Below are 14,687 nucleotides of genomic sequence, written 5' to 3'. Positions count from 1 at the left end.
ATATTAAATAAAAATCAAATTAAAAAATTTTTTTAATCATAAAAATTTGTAAAAATATAAATAAAAATAATAATGTTAAAAATAATAAAAAATGTAGAAAAAATAAGTTAAAAAATTAAAATTTTGAATTATACTCTAGCTCCTGTATATTAATTTCATTATATTCGTCTAATATTTTATGTAGAAAATCTTGAGTTCAAAATCTTGTAGTTCAAATTGCTAGACATAAAAATCTCACAGATTTAAAAAATTTTTGCAATATTATCAATAGAGCCTAATGCTCATTGCGTATGTTTTAATTTTAATTGTCGTTTCTCTAAAAAATTAAATGATTCCTGGAATGATTAGAATCTAGTTTTTTTCTTTTTTTTTACTGTGTTTACAAAAATATATATTAATATTGTATATTAGAATATTTATGATATAAATATACAGGATGAATCAGAGTCGTTGAACCAGTTTTTACTCTATAAAAAAAATAATTGACTGCACTTGATCAATGCTTTAAAGTATTTTTACTGAAACTTTGACTACATTCATGGAAACGTTTGCTATCAGGTATGTAATCTCCAGACACCGGAATACTTTTGATTTCGAATAAATACATTTTTAGCCAATTAATTTTATGCCAATAATATATCGGTGATCGATAAAGTTACTAACGATTTTACTAACGGTAACCAATCGTTACCCTCACTTGATAAACGAAACAAATAGCGTTTATTGCCTAAATGTAAGTTTAAAACACATATTTTATGAACAAATTGCTTTTCAACAGAACGAAAATGTGAAATCTGTATAAATAGGTACAACTTTATTGATATCTTTTATTAATGATAAAAGATTGTAACACTCGCTTATAATTCTTTACTTTATCGAATTTAATCAATTCGCGGAAAAACAGAAAATTCTGTTGGAATTTGCGCTTCCATTCAAAACCGAATCGAAGTTGCATACCGTTATTTCGAAATGTAAGAATGTATGCGTTGCAGTGTGTCGCAGTCGGCGTCGTTGATGTCTGCGTCACGTGTACATATGCTCTTATCTTCAATTCAAGTTCGAGTAGCTGATAGTGTGATACACGAAGAACTTGAAGTACATTCGTAAGAGCGAATTACGCAGCGCGGGAGGATTCTGTTGGAGCAGTTTCGGAGAAGTGAGTTATCATATCTCGTTTGATCGTATCTAAACTACGTTACGCGAGAGGTTATGTTGATTGCGACATTTGCGACATTCACTGGATTTCACCCAGCTTTTCCTGACAGTCCTGACTATTCCTGAATGAGATGAATGAGTTGAGACATCCCGAGTCGCAATAACCATGTTTGTATTACGATATGTGATCTTATTACGCGTTGATGTACTTCAGTACGAAAGATTCACTTTGTTACGAAAGAAATTACATCTGGCCTCTGACATCGAATGTTTGCTCTTTTAAGAGAAAGCAATATGGACTTGAAAACAACGTAATCATAATTTATCGGAATTTGCGAACTGTACTCTCTATAATCTGTTGTCCGATAAGCAGTGTATGGTTCGTATTTTAATAAATTATCGCTCATTTGCAACAACGATAACTAAAAAATTATCATTTTTAATTGGTTACAAAAAAGAACAGAAACACATATTTTAATATAATTTTTAATATTATAATTTTATTTTTTATGTAATGAAATATTATAATATTGCATTACAACGTAAAGAAAAATATAATATAAATAATAAGAACAATAAGAATTTTATTGAACTGTAACAAAAATATGATATATTTTATGTTTTTATATTTTTATGTGTATTATATATATAATATAATGTTAAATATAAAAAAAGAAAAACATGCATTGAAAGTATAAACTTATTCTTCAATAATCAATTATTATATCAATTATTGCATCAAAATTACATTTTAAAATTAATATTACGAAATTTTGGGAAACTTTAAGTTATATCGTAATAACTGAGCAGTATTCTATACATATATACATAAGTCGTGTTTTTAAAACTGAATATTAGAAATATGTATACATATATAAATTAACATTAAATTGAGTTGAAAAAAGAAATTAGAAATATAAATTAATATCGAGGTAAGTCTTTAAAAATGAAAAAAAAAACTTTAACTTTTAGTAAAAATTATCTATTGCAACTAATCATCATGTATAAATAAATATTTTAAAGAGTTTTTCTTGCGTTTTTTTGTGTTATGTTTTTTGTTTGTGTGCGTATTATCGTTTATTCGAATTAATTAAGCTTTTTTGTTTATTTAATTTGAAAACATATTGAAACATTTTTTATGAAAAATTTTATGAAAATAAGATTCTAGTATCTTATTGGAAAAGACAAATTATGTAATTACTACAGATTATACGATATGAAAAAACAAATTATACATCAATGCCGGTTTTTTATCACATAGTTTTTAATATTATCTTAGTCGATACGCATTTTATTAATCATGTCTTTATTAAGAACGTGTAACTTCTATTTTCTCTTTTACACGCTATGCAAGAACATGTTCACACCCTATATGGAAATTTCTTTTTTTTTTTGTGTTATGCTTTTTCGTCTCTCTGTGTACTTATTCGAGTTAATTATAAATTTTTGTTTATCTATTTGTTTAAATTTATGAAAACATGCGAGAATATTTTTTGCAACAGGTTTTATAGAAATTAATCTAAATCATCATGAAAAGGCAATCTAGCAAACAAGAATGGATTGAAATGAATTGAAATGGATTCAGATTTTTAGAAATATTGATTCACGAATGTTAAAATGAATGTTTTAAAATAAATCCTGATTGCATTTTTATTCATTTATAGGAATTGCATGGAATATATCTCTGTGCCTTTCAATTTAAAAATAATATTAGCTTTTTTGTGCATTGTGAATACTAAAATTTTGAATAGGAAATGCAGTTTTTCAATCCAATTGCATCCAATTGAATCCAATTAAATCTGAAAAAAGTATTCGCTATTTAAAATACGCATTCGAATAGAAAAAAATTTGAATTCATTCTCGTTTGCTGAGAAATTATATAATTATGTTTATTACGTCTGTGCGAGTTTATATTCATATATTTCTTGATATTATCTTAATCGATACACATTATAAATATCATTACTCTTTTATTATTTCATAAATGATTGAACTTGTTCTTTTCCGTGCGCTGTGTAAGAACATGTCCTCAATACAGATACATATAATATTTCACCAAAGAATTTACATTACTATCCACTTATATGATTATTCTTTATAATCGTATAGGTACATAATAATTTCATAACATTAGCATCCACTTATACAATTATTTTTCATAATTGTAGAAATGTATAATCTTTTTTTGTCGCATTTTATAATTTTTATTGCACATTTATAACAAAAATAATTCTTAACTAATAATTATTTTTATATAAGTAACGTTATTATTATATTATTACACATATATATATATATATATATATATATATATATATATATGAGTGAGTCTTAAAAAATAAAAATTTTTGCGTACCACACCTGTTTAACCCTCCAACGGCACACATTTGTGTCCATGCTATTTTTAATAGTTCTTATTTCTCGTATACTTGCGTAATTTTTTTAACTTCTCCTAACTTTTTTTTAATGTCTATCTAGTGGAATAATTTAGTAGAGACTTTAGAAGACATGTGTGAATTTTTGTGAAATTTTTCGAGAACTTTAAGAGTCTTAAAATCAGATCAGATACAAATAACACTCATGTCAGCCACTCTAAAATGCTGAAAATAAGTGTACTGTTGCAGAATTAAATACGTTTAAATACGTCAAAATGTATTCGATTTTTATCAGAGAAAGATTATAACTATATCTATATAGATAACCAATGAAGAACCGACAATTTAATTTATTTATGTAAAAATTAACTTTTATACGTAAAAATTTTAGTCCCCTGGAATGGCATAATACGAAAGTCATATTGCAATTTATGTTTATGACATAAATTTAAAATTATTTACTACTGTTTCGCTTCATATGTATTCTATATTAGTTATACTATCATATTTTTAAAATTTTATTCGGTTAAATTACATTTAATTCACATTTAATTTCGCAATCTATCTCGTAGTTAAAGTCGCTCGCACACGCATTCGCATACGCTCACGTCATCTAATCAAGTCCCTTATTCGATTAAATTTTATTTACAACAAATATTCTCACAAACTTAATTATCTTTAAGTTTCATTCCCCTGGTTATAGATTATTTCTATAAAACAGCATTTATAATTTTAGTAAAGAAACAACTTTCACATATTTAATAAATACAAGGTTGCTGCACAATTTTGTGACTGGCGGTGCTTACTTAATGTAACGCTGCATATTCGGCATATTCTGCAGAAAAGTGCTATAAAAGCCGATTTCACTTATGCCAGTTACTTGATCAGCTGATTAACTTTGTTGTCAGAATGTAATAGCAAGACTTCAAAATCTATTTTATTTCTAACCTGTTCATACTCACACACAACACGTACACATACAGTAAAGAAAAAGTGTATGTAGCATGGATAATAAATTAGATTTTTTAATATAAATACATTTTGTGTATTTTTACAAATATATATTTTGTAACAGATTTGTTGTTAAGAAATTACATTAGAAATGATAAGTTTTTAATTTAGCAGTTGGCATTTCTCAAATATTTAATCGACCGATCTAATAATTGGCGTTGGTGAAACCGGCTCTAAGCCATTCAAATTACCAATACTCTGGTATATATTATATTTTTTAAGCTTGTTATTTTTATTATTTTTATTTTGTTTAATATGAATATAACCCCTTGGTATTCAACTTGCTTTTTAATACCAGAATGCAATATTAATTCAGTTTGGAATTATTCGTATTTAATCTCAAAATTCTCAGTTCCTTGGCCTGTTAAAAAGTATGAGGAAACTGACAATAAGAGATGTATTCAGGAAACTGATTAAAAAATATATATATCTACTGTATTTATATATAGAGACACATTACGATTGAAAGTAAGACCATGTTAAAGAATTTCACAATAGTTTCAAAAGTGCTTTTTCTGTAGAATACAGTCAATATTGATCGAGACTCGTATATATTTAGAAAATTTTAAGAAAAGAAAAGATCTATTATATCCTCGAGATATCACGTGCCATTCAAAATAACCTTTTTTTCATCGTGTTTTCGTCATCACAAAATACTCAATTTTTTTGTTAGTACCTCACTAGATTTAAATGTATAAATTAATTATATTAAAGAATTTTATAATAGCTGCAAAGTTGCTTTCTCTATTGAACGCAGCTAGTACAATATTAGCATAAAAACGACATTTAAGAAGAGTATAAATCACAGATATGATCGTATCTTCCTGGACGGCCACGGCCGATCCACGAAGGATTTTAATGCACATTCGTAAATTGACGTACAATGAGGACCATTATAAAACGCCTAATGGCTTTCAATGGGATTAATTTACGACTCGCGCGGCACGGAATAGATGTACCACAATGTCGTATTATCCAGCGTTTTCTAGAGTCCGGAGCTGCAACGTCCTTGCGCGTACAATTGAGGAAATAAAAATAGATTTCGATCGGATACACACATTCCGTGCTAAATTAATTTAATAATGTGGTAACAGATCAATATTTGTTTAATTTTATTATTAGAGAACTATTAAGAGAAATATTTTTTATTATTAGTGAATCAGTTTTATTATAATTATTATTTAGAAAATGTCAAATTGGGGAATATTTTTTAGAAGAATCACTCAGCTCTCATTGTTGACAGCCTTTGTTATTTTTTTTTTTTTTTTTTAAAGAATCCATTTTTGGACATGCATTTTGTTATTTATATTACATTATATGTATAAGAATTATATATTTAAAAAAATCATGTAAGCTAATACAAAGTGTATCTTTTTTTATACGAGTTAAATCGTAATAGATAAAAACAAGGCTAACAATGAGCAAATTTATGTTGAATAATTTAAATTGTAAAAAGAATAATCTTTATTTATAAAAATAGTAACAATCCTGAACATTTCGATTTAAAACACAACATATTTGGATTTAAAACGCATAGCGTTTTAAATCAAACATGTAGTATTTTGTCCATAGAAAAAGTTTGAAAGTAAAACATCTTTAAGTGTTTAAAACATGAGGGCAAGAATAAAGTACATTACTTTTTACAGTAGTATCATCGGAAACAATATCACGCTTGTGTTACAAGCGCTAGTGCACTAGTGTAATCCCATTGGTCATGTCTAAGTAATGTCCATATCAGAGATTGAGATCGAAATTAACTAATCAGAGAAAGAAGAAAATATAAAGTTTAGTAAAAACTTCGCTTCGTTTTGATTGGTCAAATTCAATTCTTAATCTCTAGTTTTCACTGAAAAAAATTGTTTGGTTAAAAATGAATGAATACCAGAAGATTTTGATTACATCAGAATTTTAGTCTCAAATTCTAGTAGATTTAGGCTCAGTTTTACAACTTACGGTTAACTCTTAACCGAGGTTCAACTTATTTCTTATCTCTTGCCAGTTCTAGAATAAGGCTCTTGAGTATTCACCTCAGCCATATTGAATCGTGACGTCATAAACGAGAGATGACACCTACATTGATTTTTCTTGCATGACATTTGTAAATAAAGACAATTTGTGTAAAACCGAATAATGAGATTGCTATAAAACACTTGTAAAAATAAGCGAAACTATTCTTATCCCCTCCTAGTTAGTAAATAATTAGAAAAAAATTTGTAAAATAAAAATAGGCTACGTATGAGCATTGAGTAAAAACTAGTAAACACACTTACGTGCCTTTGCGACTATTTACTATATTTTACTATTAGGGGAATAAGGATAGTCTTAACCCATTTTTACAAGTGTTTTACAGCGATCTTATTATATTGTTTTATTCAAATTGTTTTTATTTATATGCAATGGTATGCAAGAAAAATCAACGTGTCGCTTATGACATATTTCTTGCATATGATGCGATGTCATGATTCAATATGAGTGAGTACTCATGTACTTTAAAAACGCATCGCGAATTGCGAGTGTACCGATCAACCTTCTTCTTGGCCGTCGGTTGTATGCCAGCCCACGAACGGTCGAATGCAGTTGCAGTCCGTCTGCTCTGGTACACACTCGTGTCGAGACAAACGTAAATCGCTGTACACTCTTAAATATCATTAATTGTCGTACGCGTTAAAAAAATTAATCAGACAAGTGATACTCCCGACCGATCGCTCTCGTTTTAATGTAATTCGAGTCGTTCAAAGATTTCGTTAGAAGATTTAAGATTGTTCTTTTTTATCACTTGGAATCTAAAGAATCTAATATCTCCTGTTTTCGAATCTTACGATTTATAGCGAATGATTAGTAGAGCTCTTTTAAATTAAAATAAAACAATTTAAATAGAAAAATCGAGGAGAGTTAGACGCTGATTTTGATGTGTAAAATGAATATGATTTAAACAAAAAATTATGCGTGATTTAAGGTCTCGATAATTGTTCATGAAAATCTTGCACTTCTTTTTCTTTCACTTTCTCAAGGAAAATTTGGGAACATCGATTTTTTTATTCGAATATAATCTGAATATCTCGTCACTATTTTGGCGTTTGCTTCGTTTATCTTATCGATCGGTTGAGTTTGTCGATAAATTTCCACTGACAATAAGCTTTCCATTCTAAATTACTATGAGTGCGTGACGCTAATTTTGATCTTAGTTTTTATTTAATTATTTTTTTAATTAATCATGTGAAAGTCAAGGATTGTTCCGTGGATCGCCTTTCAAACCGTCAAACTCAACGAATAGAGAAAGTCTCACGGATCGAGAAGCATATTTATTTGTAATTATCTTAGAATTGTTTTAAACGAATGAAATATCGACATAAAACATCGCAAGAACAATAATGTGAACATACGAACTCAAAAGTTGTTAACGCGAATATACGAAGAGGAAAAAGAGGCAATACAAAAACGATTTTACTGAAATATCTAAAAATTTGTGTAGCTAGATATTATGATATAATACAGAGATGAAAATAATTTTTTTTGGACCATGAAAATAACTAATATAGAAATCTCAAGCTGATAAGTAATGATACAAAAAGTTTTTCGGTACATTTTAGTAATCAATTTGAGCGTTCTACATAATCATTTTGATGATCTACAGCAAAATTATTTTCAGATCTATACTTAGCTAGTTAAATTTTTAGATATATTTCGGCAAAACTGTCTCTTCCGTAAGATGCTTAACTCAATTTTAATTTAATAGATTTCTTGACAAATTAGAGTTTAGAATATATGATAGAATGTGCGTCTGTATTTCGCAATTTCTAAGGATAACTGTATTGCGGCTGTTTCAATAAAATAAAGAATGAGTCTTCACTTTTCTTTTTGATCGCACAATGACAATTCTTTTTGCTCGTCAACAATTTGCATCCTGGTTGCTCCTGAGTAGTATACGATTTAATTTTTATTTATAAGTATTTGTTTGTTGAAATTCATGTTTTTTATCTTGTATTGTTCTAGAAATGATTTTTACGACAGGTTTTTTTTTACATAATAAATCATATAAAGTATGGAAACGCGTGCAACTTTAGCATAAAAAAATGACCACTTTCCAATGTAACATAGTGAATCATTTCATTCTTGTTTAACATAGGCAAACAACGAAGATGGAATGATTTACTGTGTTACACTATGTCCTTGCTGGAAAACGCCCAATGCTGTTTGTTATGATATTGTTGACAGCTTTTATCTTATGATCTTTGGATTTTAGTCTTGATTTTTTGAGTGACCAAAGATAGTCCAAAGATGTTTGTTTTTAAATAATTATATGTTTTATGAATCTCACAACTATAACTAATTATAAAATTGTATTTTAATATATCATACAATTGACTAATGGTAGTTGCGAATACTCACGCTTTTGGATGATTATATTTTGTAAATCTCGTAACAACTATCTTATAACTAATATAATTATTACGTAAAATTGTATTTTATTACATAGGTTTCAGAGCGTCGTTTTAGTTACATAGGTTTCAATGCGTAGCCAAATAAACATGTTTCATTAAGTCTTAACATAATTTTTCTCGAAAATTACGTGAACATATTAATAAACTGTTTATCCTTGTGCCTCTTCAAAAAGATCGGCGATCGCATTGTAATTTGCGCTGGACATTTCATAGCTAAAGATGATCCATGCCATGTCCAGATTGATTAACGGGCAATCCGTCTTCCACGATCCGGTACCTTATTAAAAAATATTGCATACGAAAAACTATAGTATATAGACGTTACATGATCAATAATACTAATAATAGTAATATTGAATCAGTAATACTGACAGATGCAATATTTTGACGCCTTACGATCAACATTATTGACAATGTTTCAGTTCAGTTTTATATATATAAAGAACGGTCTTGCTAAAATATTTAAAAATTTAGCAAGATACTGAAAATAATTTTGTTATAAAAATAATTATATAAAACGTTCAATTATATAATAATAAGCAATGCTGCAAAATGTTTTGCATTTTTGTAATCAATTAGAATGTCAAAATATTTTGCAGCATTGCTTATTCTGATTGAGTGTTTTATATAATTATTTTGATAACAAAATTATTTTCAGTATTTTGCTAAATTTTTAGATATTTTAGATTTTAGCACAATCATTTTTTCTGTGTAATTATACAACTATACTTTCTCTGAAAGAAAAATACATTAAATCAAACTCATAATGTTAAATTATATCCAATTTGAGGTATCTTTAATTATTTCTGTAAGTCACTACTGCTCTTACTCAATATGTCGTTAATTTAACTAAAAATGGAGTTAAACAATTTAACTTAAGGAAATGTATAAAATTTGTCTCAAATTTATTATTTAATAAGTGCATACGTTAATATGAACATTTGTTTTGAAATTATAATCATAGAAATGGATTTATTTAAATTTTAACATACATGACAATTAAAAATAACAAAACATTATTTAATTCAAAGGATTGGGTTACTATTGCTCCTTTAATATCTAATAGTGTACTGACGCGTCCTTTTTATGTGTGCAATAATGTTACAAGATCAATATAATATAATATCAGTACCAAATAAATTATCATTATCAATTAATTAATTGTGTGTTAATATTGTATTGTATTGCTATAGAGAATATTGATGATAATTCAGATTTCTTGATTCTCGAGTTCACACTGAGAAAAATGTTTGATTGAAAATGAACGAACCAGAAGATTTCTAATTTATCAATCAGAATTCTGGTTATCAATAGAATTGTAGTAGTTTAACCAGAAATGCTATTTTGTCCATTTTCAATCAGAATTCTAGTTAATCCAACCAAACATTTTTCTCAATACGGTGATAGGAGATACTAATGCTCGAGAATCAAGAAATCTGGTTCATCATCAATCCATCAATATTAACCACATAATCAAAAATATTGTCATTTGTTGATACTGATAATAGTTAGTATAATTGATCATATTACGTATTTATAAAGTTTCGTATGCAATATAAATTCAAGAACTTGTGCAGTTCTCGCTCGCGGGCTTCCCTACGTTTTGTGTGATCCAGAAGGTCACGCGCTCCGCTCTCCTTGGCGAATGTACCTTGAAAAGCGTATTTGAAGGCACGCATGCACGAAGCATCACGGCCGGCTCATCATAATTGCCGCACGGTGGAGTCAGTGAGTCAGTGAACCGTCCTCAGTAACAGTGGTGGTGGCCAGCGGTTCGGTTGGATACGCCGGTTACTTAACGTGTTGCGGTAGAAAGTCGACGATACTCGACGACACTAGATCGACCGAGTTGGATCGTACGGTACCTAATCATCGCCTTCGGGAATTCGGAATTGCTGCGAGCAACCACCGTCGCGGGATCCTCCGCTCTCTCGCGAGCGATTTCCGCGTACCGCTCCGATCTATGGATTTCACGGGCCGCGCGATCGATGGAGTTAACATCCCGTAACGTTATTGATCGTCGATCCGATCGTGGCAAACGAGTATGGCAGCGACGAGTAACATCTGATTGATTAACAGACGTATAGTGGTGCATAGAACATTTTTATTATTTTTCTTTTCTTTTTTTTTCTTTTTTTTTGTGCTCTTACAATTATCAAGTCTCTTCGAAAGTGAGGATGGAGTGCCTCATCGAACTCTTCCTCTTTTGTGGAGTGGTCTGCTACTTCTTTAATCTCAGGTAAATTAATCCTCTAGATTAGGAGTAACTCTTATCATTAACTTAAATGTTACTCTAAAAGCGGATTAAATTTCGAAATATTTTATAGAATTGCCAGTATCCTATGTATTGTGTAATATAAAATCGTTAGCGATTTTATAAAAAGATTAAATCGTGAAATACACAAATGAATGGAAAATATTTGTATTTGTGAGTAATATTTGACATTAAACGTGATTGTTCAATTTTAAGTTTTTAAAGTCGTCCAGTTTTTTGTAAAGGAAGTACCGCGAATTGAAGATTATGGTCATATTTAACATTATATTGTATAAATGAGATATAAACCTCTGCAGGTTGTAAATTGTTGTTAAATGGATTTGTGGAGAAGAAGAAATATTACCCAGTTTCGAGAATTTTACTTCGTTTGTGATTATTTCATATGATATGAAAATATATTCGTATTTTAACATTAAATGATTCGACGATAAGTACAAACTTTTTATTATTTAAGCTTTCTAATCATGATACAGTTTATGACATTTTCAGATATATATAAACGTATACAGAGTGTCCCAAAATTTGCGAATCAAAATACTACAGCAAGAAAGTTCTTGAAAAAAATAAATTGAAAAACTGTTTTTATTTCGCGTAGTAGTTTTTCAAATATAAAGATTTAAAATGGGCCAGATTTTATGGTTAAGCAGTTGTCTGTCTGAATTGCTATGCACGGTCAATGCATAATATGCTAAATATCGATGTGCGACTTATGGACATTGTTTAACCGTAATTTATAATTAGTCACTTTTAAACCTTTTTTCAAAAAGTACTGTTTGAAATAAAAAATGATAAATAGGTTTTTTTTAAGGACTTACTTTCTTGTTGTGATATTTTGAGTATCCCGCGAATTTTAGGACATCCTTTATATATAGCGTTTCTTAATGAATAAGAATTCTTGTTTACTATATATTATATAGATAATTCTAATTTATGCAACTTTTATTTTTTTGTTAACGAGCTAGTATAACGAACAAAATGCGAAAGTTAGAGTTCTGCGGACTTCAGAAATTTTGAAAGACTAATGAATTGGCTTTTTTTTTCACAATCTCTTTGTATATTTTTAGTAAGTCAAATTATAATAAATTATTTCAAAAACAATTCTATAGTCTAAACTCTAGTGAAGTAAATCAATTATTATAAAAAAGTCTTTGAACGCCAGTGAATGTCAGTGTCTAATAAAGCGTGGTAAATGTGTTCTAGGATTTCAGGATAAAAATAATTTACAACGCTCTTTGCTATAAAGGCTTTTTATTAATAGTCAAATAATTATAATAATTTTAAATTGTTAATCATTATTTGTAATCAAAAGATTGAAGTCTTTTATGTTATAGCAAAGAGCGTTGTAAATTACTTTTATTCTGAAATTCTAGGACACATTTATCACGCTTTGTTAGACACTGATACGCGCTGGTGTTCCGTAAAAATCGTTACAACGTGCAACACTTCAAAATAGATTTTTGAAATTAAAATTTTTTTACTAAAATGTCAAGACTATAATAAGTTTTTGAATTATGCATAAGCTAGTGAATCGGTCAAAGTTTACGCAAGTAGTAATATGTTATGTAATAGTGCAAAGTACTGAAGACTAAAGCTGACTGTTGTCCTTCTTGTTAATATCGATATAAAGATTGCAGAGGTAAGACCTCTTACCTTTTTATATACATAGATTGATATTTCTGCAAACTTATTGTGTAATAATAATATTTGTTTTCTTATATATTTTTTATTTTTATGTGATACACAAAGTCAAAGGACAAGCTGCCAAATGACATTTTGTATCTTACAGGCGAAACTGTAGTTATCAAATGGTACTAGTTAACAAATAATACAATATGTATTTACAATTATTTAACAAAATAAGCAGCTATTGTTACTAATATTCAAAAATTAAAAAATCATATTCTAAAAAAAATGCTATTGATTTTCATATGATAATTAGATTAGTATTGAATTCATGAACTTCCAAAATGACAAAGGATTTTATTTTCACGTATTTTTTGTGATCGTCTTTCAGTGATTCTTAAATAAAAACTGAGAAATAGAGCTGCGTTTTGCAACATTATATTACATTTTTTTTGTCTGCGATTTATGCTTAAATTCTAAACAAAATTGTAAGGTTCGTAACATATTCTCGTAAGATTTATAAGAATTTTGAAGTGTTTACTAATCTTTACACGATATTTTTACAGACAGCTTTTTACTAAGATTTACAAAAAATATCGTAAATATTTACGAATAATCTTATGTCTTACGATACATACGCATAAAATTAGAATACTGATTATAAGTTCTTACGAATTTTACGATATATACGCATAAAATTAGAATACTGATTATAAGTTCTTATGAGTTTTACGAGAACAAGTTACGAATCTTACGATTCTGCTTAGAATTGACCTATTAATTTGTCAAAACTTCACAATTTTTACTTGACATTTATTCAACATTAGAATAATCTCTTTTTCAGTTAAAACTTTATTATTTATAACTGAAAGAATATCATGTAGATCTGGCACGTGTTATTAGTTTCTTTCTGCATTTATAAATTGTTTAAATGTAGTAAAATAATTCTATCGATTTTTCCTACGAATAATAAATTACACGATGCAAACATATGCCTTTTTCCGTTTTAATGATTGATTTAATCTAATAGTCTTCTAATTATTTTTATCGAACTAATCCCTTTATGTTGGCGCTCGTAATAGGAATGTTTATTTCATTATCGGAAACGATATATCTCGAAATATCTCGTTATCATTAAACGAGAACGATGTTGTATAATGATGTTAAATTGATCCGAAAAGATATTTTGGTTATCAGATTGATTATCTATTTTCTTATACAGTGTTAATATCTGAAATAATTTAAAATTATGCAAATACATTTTTTATTTGCTATATTTTTATATTTGATTAAAGTTAAAATAGTCTGGCTTTTATATAAATAACGTTAATTAAATGAAATTATCAAAGAAAACATTAGTCAACTAAAATTATAAATCTTGACATATGTAATGTTTTTATACAAATTATACTTACCTATACATATTATATTGCAAGATTTTATGTGCATAAAGTTTGTTTTTTCCACGTTGGAGAGAAAAAGAGAAAAAATGATCGATGTAAAAAATTTAATTAAAAAGAACAAACTTATAGATATTTAGAGGCCTATTCTGTAACTCTTAATGACTGCAACGATATCATTACGTTGTATCATTGCGCAGATTTTGTATACAGTAAAAAAGCTGCGCAATGATGATTTAACGATATCGTTAGAATCGTTAAGAGTTACAGAATAGGTCCCTTAATATTGCGATAAGTATGCAAAAATTTTTATTTGAATTATTGGATAATGCTTTCTAAATATATTTTATAAAAATATGTTATTTTATAATTTCTCCTTATATATAATTTCCCGTTTCTATTAATG

The 14,687-nt window shown here is 28.1% G+C and overlaps 1 protein-coding gene across 1 annotated transcript in view; it reads left to right on the top strand.

Moving 5' to 3' along the window:
• The first annotated feature begins 1,016 nt into the window (after positions 1–1,016).
• LOC108753731 (glycerol-3-phosphate acyltransferase 1, mitochondrial) overlaps positions 1,017–14,687 on the top strand; it is a 31,438-nt gene continuing 17,767 nt past the window's right edge. Inside the window, exon 1 of the mRNA XM_018495592.1 lies at positions 1,017–1,156. The gene's annotated coding sequence lies outside the window, so the exon portion shown is untranslated. The remainder of the gene's footprint in view (positions 1,157–14,687) is intronic.

Source organism: Trachymyrmex septentrionalis, unplaced genomic scaffold (genome assembly GCF_001594115.1).
Source record: "Trachymyrmex septentrionalis isolate Tsep2-gDNA-1 unplaced genomic scaffold, Tsep1.0 scaffold71, whole genome shotgun sequence".
Lineage (NCBI taxonomy): Eukaryota > Metazoa > Arthropoda > Insecta > Hymenoptera > Formicidae > Trachymyrmex > Trachymyrmex septentrionalis.
The sequence above is the reverse complement of the archived record's forward strand: the minus strand, read 5'-3'. Positions and strand labels throughout refer to the sequence as shown.